The sequence below is a fragment of the Rhinolophus ferrumequinum genome, chromosome 13 (assembly GCF_004115265.2).
Source record: "Rhinolophus ferrumequinum isolate MPI-CBG mRhiFer1 chromosome 13, mRhiFer1_v1.p, whole genome shotgun sequence".
Classification (NCBI taxonomy): domain Eukaryota; kingdom Metazoa; phylum Chordata; class Mammalia; order Chiroptera; family Rhinolophidae; genus Rhinolophus; species Rhinolophus ferrumequinum.
Window position 1 is genome coordinate 10,379,965 of NC_046296.1, and position 10,209 is coordinate 10,390,173.

A 10,209-nucleotide genomic window follows, 5' to 3' on the forward strand; every position below is an offset into this window, starting at 1 on the left:
CCTACTTCAGCTTCACTGAATCCTGGGTGTCTTAGCTCCACAGGGGCTCCAAAAGTGTCTCCAGAAAGTCTCTCAGAGCAATGAGATCGGAAGTAGAGTCTTTGTGAGTTCAGGTTTGTCTTCATGTGTCCCAGAGGTCCGTGCATGTACTCTTTGCCCTTGCTCTTGTCCATATAAAGCTTTCCTTCCCAACTGCTTATGTAGCTGACCTGTAGTGATTTTAGTCTGAACAACAGACACAAGACAATAGTTTTGCATAGTCTTCTCCACCAGATCCACTAATTGCATAAAACCTAATATCTTTAATATATTTTTAAAAATTTATCAGTTGTAGTTGTTTTGTATTCCTGATAATACCCTGACAGATACAGATGCTTTCAATGGTTTATTAGAGATGAGAAAAACATAGTTAGAGATGAGTTAGGTGGTGGGTATGATGAAAAGGAGGATTTCCTGTCTGCTCCCGTTTTCTCAGTGAATTGTACAGCAAGGCCATGAGCTTGGTCTTTACAGAGAGTGAGAAGATGAGACTTGTCAGAGTGGGGAACATACTCACTAGGGAAACAGAACAGGATATCTCAGTGACATTTGAGGTTTGGGTAATTAATTTAAAGTGGGGGGCTGAATTTTGTAATTTTCCACTAATGATTTTCAGTTACTAAAGAATCACAAATTAAACACAGATAGCTGATCTTACAGTCTCAGTTTAGTAAATATGAGAGAAAGAACTGAAGAAAACAGATAATATCAAGGACAAATCAAGAATGCAGATTGTTTGAAAAACGAACTGGCATATCCCACCTTTTTCCCCTCTGTGGACTTTCTTAGTTCACTGAACCACCTGGCTGAGCACCAACCACTGAAATCATTATATAGTCTGCATACAGTTCAATATAGTTATCGTTGCCTCTTTATAATTGTCATGATATGCATATCTTGTAACTATAAAATAATAAAATAGAAGATGAGGTCACAATGTTGTATTACTCATTCACTAAAATGTTGGTACAAAAAATACTGAAAGGATTTGTAACAATCAGTATAAATGAGGGTTTCAGATGTTGGTACTTATTACTTCTGATTTGCATTTTGAATTAATGTAACTTTTAAAAAGGATATTACATGATTACATATATGAATAACTGCTTTTAAATTTTCTATTGCCTTAAAGACTAATATGATCAGGGAAATAGTAGGTTATTGATTTTTGTAATTTTAATTTCCAAAACCACTTGTACTGGAAAGGGAATATAATGAGCTGTCTAATATCAAAACATCCTGATACCAGAATTTATGAAATCTTTAGATGACCAGTGAGGATTTGAATTTTTACATACTAGCACCCGTACGTTCCACAGTACAATACAATGACAAACTGAAAAAGAAATTCTGCATGTGTACTCCATGCCAATAAACTTATCTATGCGTATCTAAACAGATAATCTCCATAGAGTTTATGCTTGTGTGGCAAGCGGGAATTTTCATTCTAATAAGCATGATTATGTTTTGAAATATACGGCAGTATCTTTTACTTTTATACTTCTGCTCTCCATTGTTTTCATATTAGATATGGAGTACTTATATATCTACTCCATTGTCTTTATTGAATATTTCTTCTAGGGGACAAAAATATTTTCAACACAAATCCTTTTACAATTAACCTCTGGTGAATACGTGTCTTAAATAATTCCATCCTCAACTTGAAAATTATATTAATGATACCAAATTAGATGGGTAACGAACATCACTGTGGAATTCCCAAGGATCTCATCTAACTCCTTAGCTAATTTAATTTTAATCATATGATTAAAAAACACATTTAGAAACAAGCACACAGATGCTTATTAGTTTGAAAGTCAAAGGAAGGGGATGATGATCAATATGTGAATTTGTGTTCATTAATCAAAGATTGTGATCACGGAGCTTTTGCTCTATAATTTCAGACATAGAAATCCCTGAAAAGAAGTGATTTTAGGTAACTGCACTAGTTATATTGAGCACAGGTCTGCATTATAAGAGTTAAATAATTCTTTATCTTAAATAATCTTAATTTTCATAGATTTTCTTGGCAAATATATATATATATATATATATATATACACACATAAGTATATATACTTATACACACACACACATATGTTTTTTTTTTCCATAAGCTATCCTTCGACTTTGGTCAATGGCAGCATTAGACATATCATCATAACATTAGAAGCCACCAATTTTCTTATGAATAAAACCAATACTTCAAGGATACTTAATGGGAAAAAAAATACCCAAACTGTTATCAATGGTTATTTTGGGCAACAATATTGCTATGAACTTTTACTTTCGGTCTCTTACGTGTTTTAAGCTTGGAGGAACAAAATCAAATGTACAAAAAAACAAGGCATATCACAATATGCACCCATGTACTTGCAGTCTAGAATCTCAAGCAGTTTAGATGCTCATTGCAGATATTTTTATTGTCATTTGATTATTTGTTTTGTCAACAAGCTAATTTTACTATATACGTGTATGATAATGGGTCCAGTGTGTTTATAATAAAAAAGATGACAAATGCATTGAGATTTACATGAAGTAAGAGGCTGTGAAACAAAGAGAAAGCACTAATTTTCATTTCCAAAAAGAATACAGTGTACCAAATAGAGTCAAGGAATCTGGTGGGTTTGGGGAATGGTGAAAAGTTGAGTGAATTAAGAAAATAAGGCTTGGTGGTTAAGGGAGACTGGATTAGAGAGTTCTGATTCTGCCAGAATGTTGTGAGGTTTAGTTCCAAGAAAAGATTCCAAGCTAGGATTTTATTCTTAGGCAAGTAGAAAACAAACAAAGAGGATTAAATTTCATTCTAGTCAAATTAGAAAACAAAACAAAGCAAAACAAAATGGTTTAATTAAACAGTAGTGTAGAGCAAAGATTTTTATAGAATGTGAATGAATATCTTTGGGTTATACAGAATATTGTTTTAATAAGCCAATGTAACCTGAGATTTCACTAGATGGTGAAAGTAAAAAGCTAGTGTTTCCTAAATTTTAAAATTGTTCTTTCTTTTTATCAATATCATAGGAAATTCAAAATTTTCAATTAAAAATGTAGTTATTTTTGAAACTTCCATTATTATTTTCTAGTTTTCAAAGATACAATGACTTCATTGTTCACTTACCAGAATATATTTTGATTTCCTATTAGCTATGTATATTTGAGTAAATCCAGGGAACTTTCAGACAAATTGATTGTAGAAAAATTTAAAAGTTGTTTGATAGACTCTTCTAAAGTGATGTAGCTCTTTTTCATTATTATCTTTTATTGGCCATTCATCTTTTATCTTCTGTGAAATATCACTCATGTATTTTTGCCTTTTTTTTTTCTTTTCTAATAGGTCTTAAAAATTCCTTTGCATTTTCTCAGTACATATCCTTTGTCATTTCCATGTGGAAATTTTTCTTCTTTGTTTTTTCAGATCTTACAATGAAACACTTCATGGTATCTTTTGCATTTTGGTGAAATTAAGTTTTAATTTTAATGTAATTCAATGTTTTTCTTATATTAATTATAATTTTATATTGTTTAATAATTCTTCCATATCCAGAACTTATTTGGATGTCCAGTTTGGCTAAGGTTTCCTCATAGATAGACTTATAATCAAGGGACAAAGGTGAATATAAATGGGAGAGAAAGGGAAGTCAGAAAAGAAAACAAGACATTAGCAAATGTAGAGAATTGATAGAAAGGAAGCAACATAAGAGGGAAAGCCACAAACTCCAAGAGCTGTGGCTTTGAGTTCTACATCTTAACCTTCTTATCTCACCTAAATTGTCAGTGAGTCTTTGTAACTAACATCCACCTTACTATTTCATGTTTAATTAGACTGCACATGTGCTGGACTACATGTGAAAACAATGTTTTTATCTTCTTTACCCTATATGTTATGTTTAAGGGTATAGTATCCTATTCTGTGCAAGGGTTGCCATTTCCTGCTTCTGTCTGTTAGTCATCTTACTCATAGTTTTGTATCCTATTGTCTTTTTGTTTCAGCTAGAATAACCTCCTTCAGTATTCCCTGCTATGCAGGCCTCAGGGTAGGAAACTCCTTCAGCTTCTGTATATTTCTGGAAAGGTCTTTATTCCTCTTTCATATCTCAAGAATAACTTTGCAGGATATGCTATTCTTGGCTGGTAATTTTTGTCTTTTAATAGTTTGAATATTTGAACTCAATAACAGAGATAAAGAATGAAACAATGAGGTTAGGAATTAGAGCTGGCCAGATGGCAGAAAGAATTAGTAATATCAAAGACAGAAATCTGGAAATGATGCAGATGGAGAAAAGAGAGACTTGAGAGTTAAAAGAAATGAAAGAACTCTACAAGAACTATCTGACTCCATCTGAAAGAGCAATTAAAGAATAATGGGTATGCCAGAAGGAGAAGAGAGGGACAAGGGCACAGAAAGTCTACTCAAACAAATCATCAACAAGAACTTCCGAAACCTATGGAAGAAACCGGATCCTTGAATCCAAGAAGCAAACAGAACTCCTAGTTACCTCAATCCTAACAGGCCTTCTCCAAGGCACATTATTTCGAAGCTGTCAAAAATTAATAACAAAGAAAGAATTCTCAAGGCAGCCAGGGAAAAGAAGATGGTAACCTACAAAAGAAAACCCATTAGATTATCATCAGATTTTTCAGCAGAGACTCTACAAGCCAGAAGGGCGTGGAATCAAATAACTCTATATCTTTGAAACTCATTTCATGTCCCTTCTTTTGCCAGGGCACCCATTACATCCATATAAACAAAGACGGGTGAAGTTTTGTATTGTGAGAGCCATATAGTAACCCAGAGATCATTTTAGTAAACAGAAAGGTGAACACACAGAATTCCAGAGAAGTGAAGTGACCTTGGATATGTTTTCACTCAACAAATGTATACTGAGTGTCTGACGGTAACTTGGATGCTGATATGACTTAGATATGACTTAGATAAGGAGGAAAGAAAAGAGCCTTGCCTTGGCGGTCCTTATAAAACGTACAATAAAAAAGTAAACTCTCTATACATGTAATTACTACTCAATGCTATGAGTAGAAAAATGTTATAGAGGAGCAAAATAAGTGCTTTAGGCATCACCCTAGAAAACATACAGTCCTATCTTGAGCCTGAGTTCTCAGCTCTGTTATTACCTGTATAGGGTTTCCTTGTTGCTTAGGAAGATCTACACTCATTACTTCCTGCAGGACTACTGTGATGGTCCACTTTCTGGTCCTACTATGCTATGAGTCTACTCTCAGTTCCTTGCTGACACAGATTCACCTATTGCTAGCTGAATCTTCATTAGAATATACTCACCCATTTCACTTATAAACAGAAGCATGAGAGCCAATCCTATCTGTATTAAAATATAAGAATATAAGATCTTTAAACACAGGAATATTAAAGCTTTGCACCCTTGTATATAGCTCAGTATCCTAGACATTCAGTAAATGTATTATTATTATTGTTTGCAAGTTAACATTTATTTCACACTCACTGTAGGCAACTGCCAAGTCCTCAAAATACAAAGCTTAGCAACACAATCTTACCTTCAAACTGCAGAGATATGCTAACTATCAAAACAATTTTGTGGAAAAACATAGGAGAGAATAATTTGAGAAAAATATGACACTGGAGATTTTGGGATGGTCATTTCAACATAAACCAAGGTTTAGAGGTGTGAAAATATGGTCCGTCTGTAAAACCTCTTATCTCACATAGCCTTTAGTCACCAAGGCTTCAGTCTTCTTTCTACCTCTGCCTCCTCTGTTTCTATTTTTGACCACTTTATACTGTCGCTCTTTCAACTTCCTTGCGTCTAGTTCACCCACCTTTCTACCCACTACCACTTAACTTCCCTGAGGAGCATTTTAAGCAAAGCTATTTCAAAAGCATGAAAAATCCAACGGAGAGATCCAATAGTTTTACTCCCAGACATTTATACTAAGGAAACAGGGATGCTTTCAAAACCTTAAGTTACTTACGTGTTATTTATATTAGCACACAAATTTTAAACTTAAATTCTTCACAATAAGAAACTATTGGATAAACTGAGATACATCATTAGAAGAAATTGTTAAACCATTAAAATTTGTTTTTCAAGAAATAATTAATAAGGTAGATAACATATTTTGTAACGTGCATTTTTATCACTGAAGCTAAAGCAAAGCATCCTGTTCATTGTTTGAAAACAGGCTGCTTTATGTGTGTACACTGAGTGCAATTTTAAAAAATGCTGTAATTGTAATTTCAAACTTTGGCATTTGAATAGATGCCAGTATTCTCTCCATTTTTCATATGAGAACAAAATTTCTTGGAAAATCATTTGAAGTATTAACAAAAATTCCATCGCTGTATTCTTAGGATCACTCTTAGAGTCTTCATGATTCAGATGATAGATGGGGAGCTTCAGGTCAACCTTTTAGAGAAGACATTCTATCTCTGCTTGCTTCTCTCTTTCTTGCGTGATCTCATCGACCAGGAGAATGTTGGTGGCAATCACAGTGCAGGAAAGAAGAAGCTGTTTCTTTACAAAACAGTTATCCCATATGCCTACTTGTGCTACTACCATTGGCTTATCTACATTCAAGTCCACACCTACAACTTGACCTGAATTTGAATGTTCTGCTTGAACTTTAGCATTTCCTCAAGGTCAGAATCAGAATTCTGAGCAAGACCCTTGGGAATAGTGAACAATGCATCAGCAAATGCTTGATCTCCAAGTGGGGCCCTGCCCTTCACACTGGGGCTCATAGTTAATCTCCACTTCCTGCACCAGTACCTGGAACTACACAGCCATCATCATCAACAGCATTTTTAACAGGCCTCAAGCCATCTCGTGTTGCATCTTGGATTTGAGTGAGTGTGTGCTTATTTGTCCTTTGACCAATGTGACAGAAAGAGGACCGTTACATTTCTCAATACCTCTCTTCTCCCAGTGTATACTCATAGACGAGTCTTGCATGTCCCAAGCAATCAGGATTTAGGTCATTAAAGGAGTTGAGAAATACCCCACTGCAGGCAAGAGTCAGGCTTTTCATATTTCTCCTTTTAGCTCTGCACAGAGCTACTATGCCTTCTTTGCAAGAGCATCTAAGAAAAATGGGTAAATTCCCTTTTGATTAATGACAACAAATCTTTTATCTGAGTTACCACAGATTTTCATTTCAGTTCTATTATTATTTTTTATACTATCTTCAACGAATTTTCTTTCAGCTCTTATAAGTTTCTTTCTCTCTTCTTCACTTTTGTTAAATAAATTAAAAAAAAGCCAGAATTCACTTCTGCTTTGTTCATATTCTAATGACACATTGCATGTGAGGATGTATGTATGCATCTTCTTCTTCTTCTCTTTTTTCCTTTTTTTAAATTTTATATCTGGATGTCGAGTCCCAGGATCTAAAACAAGACCTCTGATTAAGCTTGCATTGGTTTCAGATTTATGTTTCATTTCCATGATCTCAACTGTGAAAAAGTCAATAGGTTAACCTTGCTTTTTAATGGCTAAAATGGAGTCAACTGCAGCCTTTGTTAAGACATGAGCAAGTTCAGCATAAACTTTAGTATGTAGAGATGCCCTGGCCACATCTATGAGTGCCTCCCTGTCCATCTCTTTGCATGCTTTGACTTGTTCCAAACCTGAAGTGCCTTTTCATTTGCAGCTTCAAATCCTTCTGTTATTATTCTGGGATGAAGACCTTCAAAAATGTAGAAATCTGCTTGTTTCAGCAGTTCTCCAATGATTAGGACATTGGAATTGGTACCATCACCAGTTATGTTATCCTGGACTATTGCCACTTTGGCTGTTAAGGAGGCTCTTAGGTGTTGAATTTGCATTTCATGAAGCAGCACAGTGCTATCTTTAGTAAGCCTATGTCTCCAGCACCAGAAACAAGCATCTTCATGGTGCCGTTAGGACCTAAGTTGGTCCTGAGCATGTCCTGCAGCCCCCGGGCCACGCTGATGTTGACCGTCAATGCTGCCTGGGCTTGGGCCCCCTGGACTTGGAAGGGTCTTCACAGCCACCATAGCTGACCCAGCAGAAGAAAATGAGACCTGGCATAAAGAATGCCTAAAGCCAGCCCAGCATGGCCCAGAGGTGCTATCTGAGCTAAATATTTACTATTAAATGAAAAATTATTAGTACATAAAGGTAGTTGGAATAAACCCTCTAAGTTTATAAAAGCAGCTAGTCTAGAAACTTCTGATTTTCAGCTTGAACAATGGTGATGATTATAGGCAAGCCTGTCTAAGAAGTAAATCCAAATATTGGAGAAGGTAGGGGAAACTGTGTAACCGATGACTTCATAGCTTAACTCTTAAAATACAGTGCCAGAAGTGATTTGTGTTTTGTCAGAGGTCTTTGAATTCATGCTGTATGCTTTCCATAGAAAATAAATGCTTTATTTTAGAACTTCAATAAGGAGAATTATTTATTCATTTATTTATTTGTGTTCTTCAGCAGAAGGCAAAGAGGATTGCATTTTAATTTTCCTTACCTAATTTTATTCATTAATAAACAGTGCAACAAACATCGCATTTTACATAGGTATTTTAATTTCTTTATTGATTTTTTCTTCATATTTCTTTTATTAAAAGTAAAAAGAGTAAAAAAATATGCTCATCATTATTTTATAAAAATATGTATATTAGCACTCACTTCTCTCTCTTATCAAGTTTCTGACCAGTGCTCACAAGAAAGATTCCTGTTAGGCACAGAGAATACTCCATGGAAGTATTAGAGGGAAGGGAAAGACACCACAACGGAAATCCATGCAGTATCAATTGCAGGTGAGAAGAGAGAGAATTGCTGGAATAACCTTACATGTGAATGTGAGGCTCAGGTGAATTTAGACATAGGCCTGATGCTGGCCTTTCAGAGATTTTGGGCCTGTGGGACATCTTGTAAATCTCAGGTCTGTCACATCCTGTGACTTTTGGAAATAACTGTTTTGAACTGGAAATGGTATTCTTTCACAAGGGTCATTTAGAAAAGAGTAAGGGTGTTTTGGGTTGTACTACTACAGACACTTCCTGGTTGGGGCTAGGTTAGCTAAACATCCTACACAAGGAAGAATTTTATCTAATTCAAAGTGCCAATAGTGTATTGATTGAGAAAAACATGGATTTTGACTCAGAATTGAAGAATCAGGCAGCTGGATTTTACTATTGGCTCTGGTTACACAAATGAAAAAAGAAAGAACTTTCTGGTGTCCTTCACATCCAATGCAGCCCAGCAGATAGGAAAGAGAAAGGGATTTAGGAAATTACTTTTAATCCCAATTAAAGAATGGCTGTGGAAGTTTTCCTGTGCTGCATATTTTATAAAATTATGTTAATACAGACACTCCACTAAAGAAATCATACTGTAAGGAGCAGCAGAAAGCTAGGTGTCAATGTATATGTTGTAATGAAAACAAGGGCCTTTACACCAAACAATGATAACCAACATAAGTACCAATGTTAAGCATGAAGTGTGTGGCATAGGCCAGAATTCTGCAGAGATTCAGAGGAGGGAAGAACAGCTAAACATGGTTGCAATAATAATACACATATTCTTTACAGGTACAGGAGAGAACGGTATAAGCCAAGAGCTCCTTGTTGAATTGTGTGGGTGTTTAATTGGTGTTCTCCAGGAGAAAGGTGAATGGTACAATGGAATGCCAGATTACAGAATTGAGTTACCATTCCCTGGGTTCCTTCAACTTTCAATTATAGTAACAAGAGGCTCTTTGGTGGAAATAGGCTAAACTGAAAATAACTATTTCCAGCCAAGTAGATCCCAGAAGGTGGACTCAGACAATTCAAAGCCAACTGCAATCAAGAGGTATGATCAGTGGAAAGAAGGAATATCACTTGAATGGGAAAAACAAACAAACAAACAAACGGCAAAAAGAAGCCGGAAAGGGACTTAATAGGAAATATCAAGGTGATGGGATGCATAGTGGTGGTTTTCAGTCAAATTTATCTAATTGGGTCAACTACTTAATTTAAATTTTAAGTAATGTCTAAAAATGTTAAATATTTGATTTTTAAATTCATTTAAATTCAGAATTCACTAATAAATTTAAAACACTGGGATCCACGCTTCAAAAGCCATGAAATTTCAAATAGCAGCCATGAAAATTTTCATCATGAGATGAAAATGAGCAAATCTTACAGACAAAAAGGCTCAGAAGTTAAGGTTC

General features: G+C 35.1%; 1 pseudogene; it reads right to left on the reverse strand.

Annotated features, from left to right (window-relative positions):
• Positions 1-6,443: 6,443 nt before the first annotated feature.
• On the reverse strand, positions 6,444-8,050 carry LOC117033334 (T-complex protein 1 subunit zeta-like; annotated as a pseudogene).
• Positions 8,051-10,209: the final 2,159 nt, after the last annotated feature.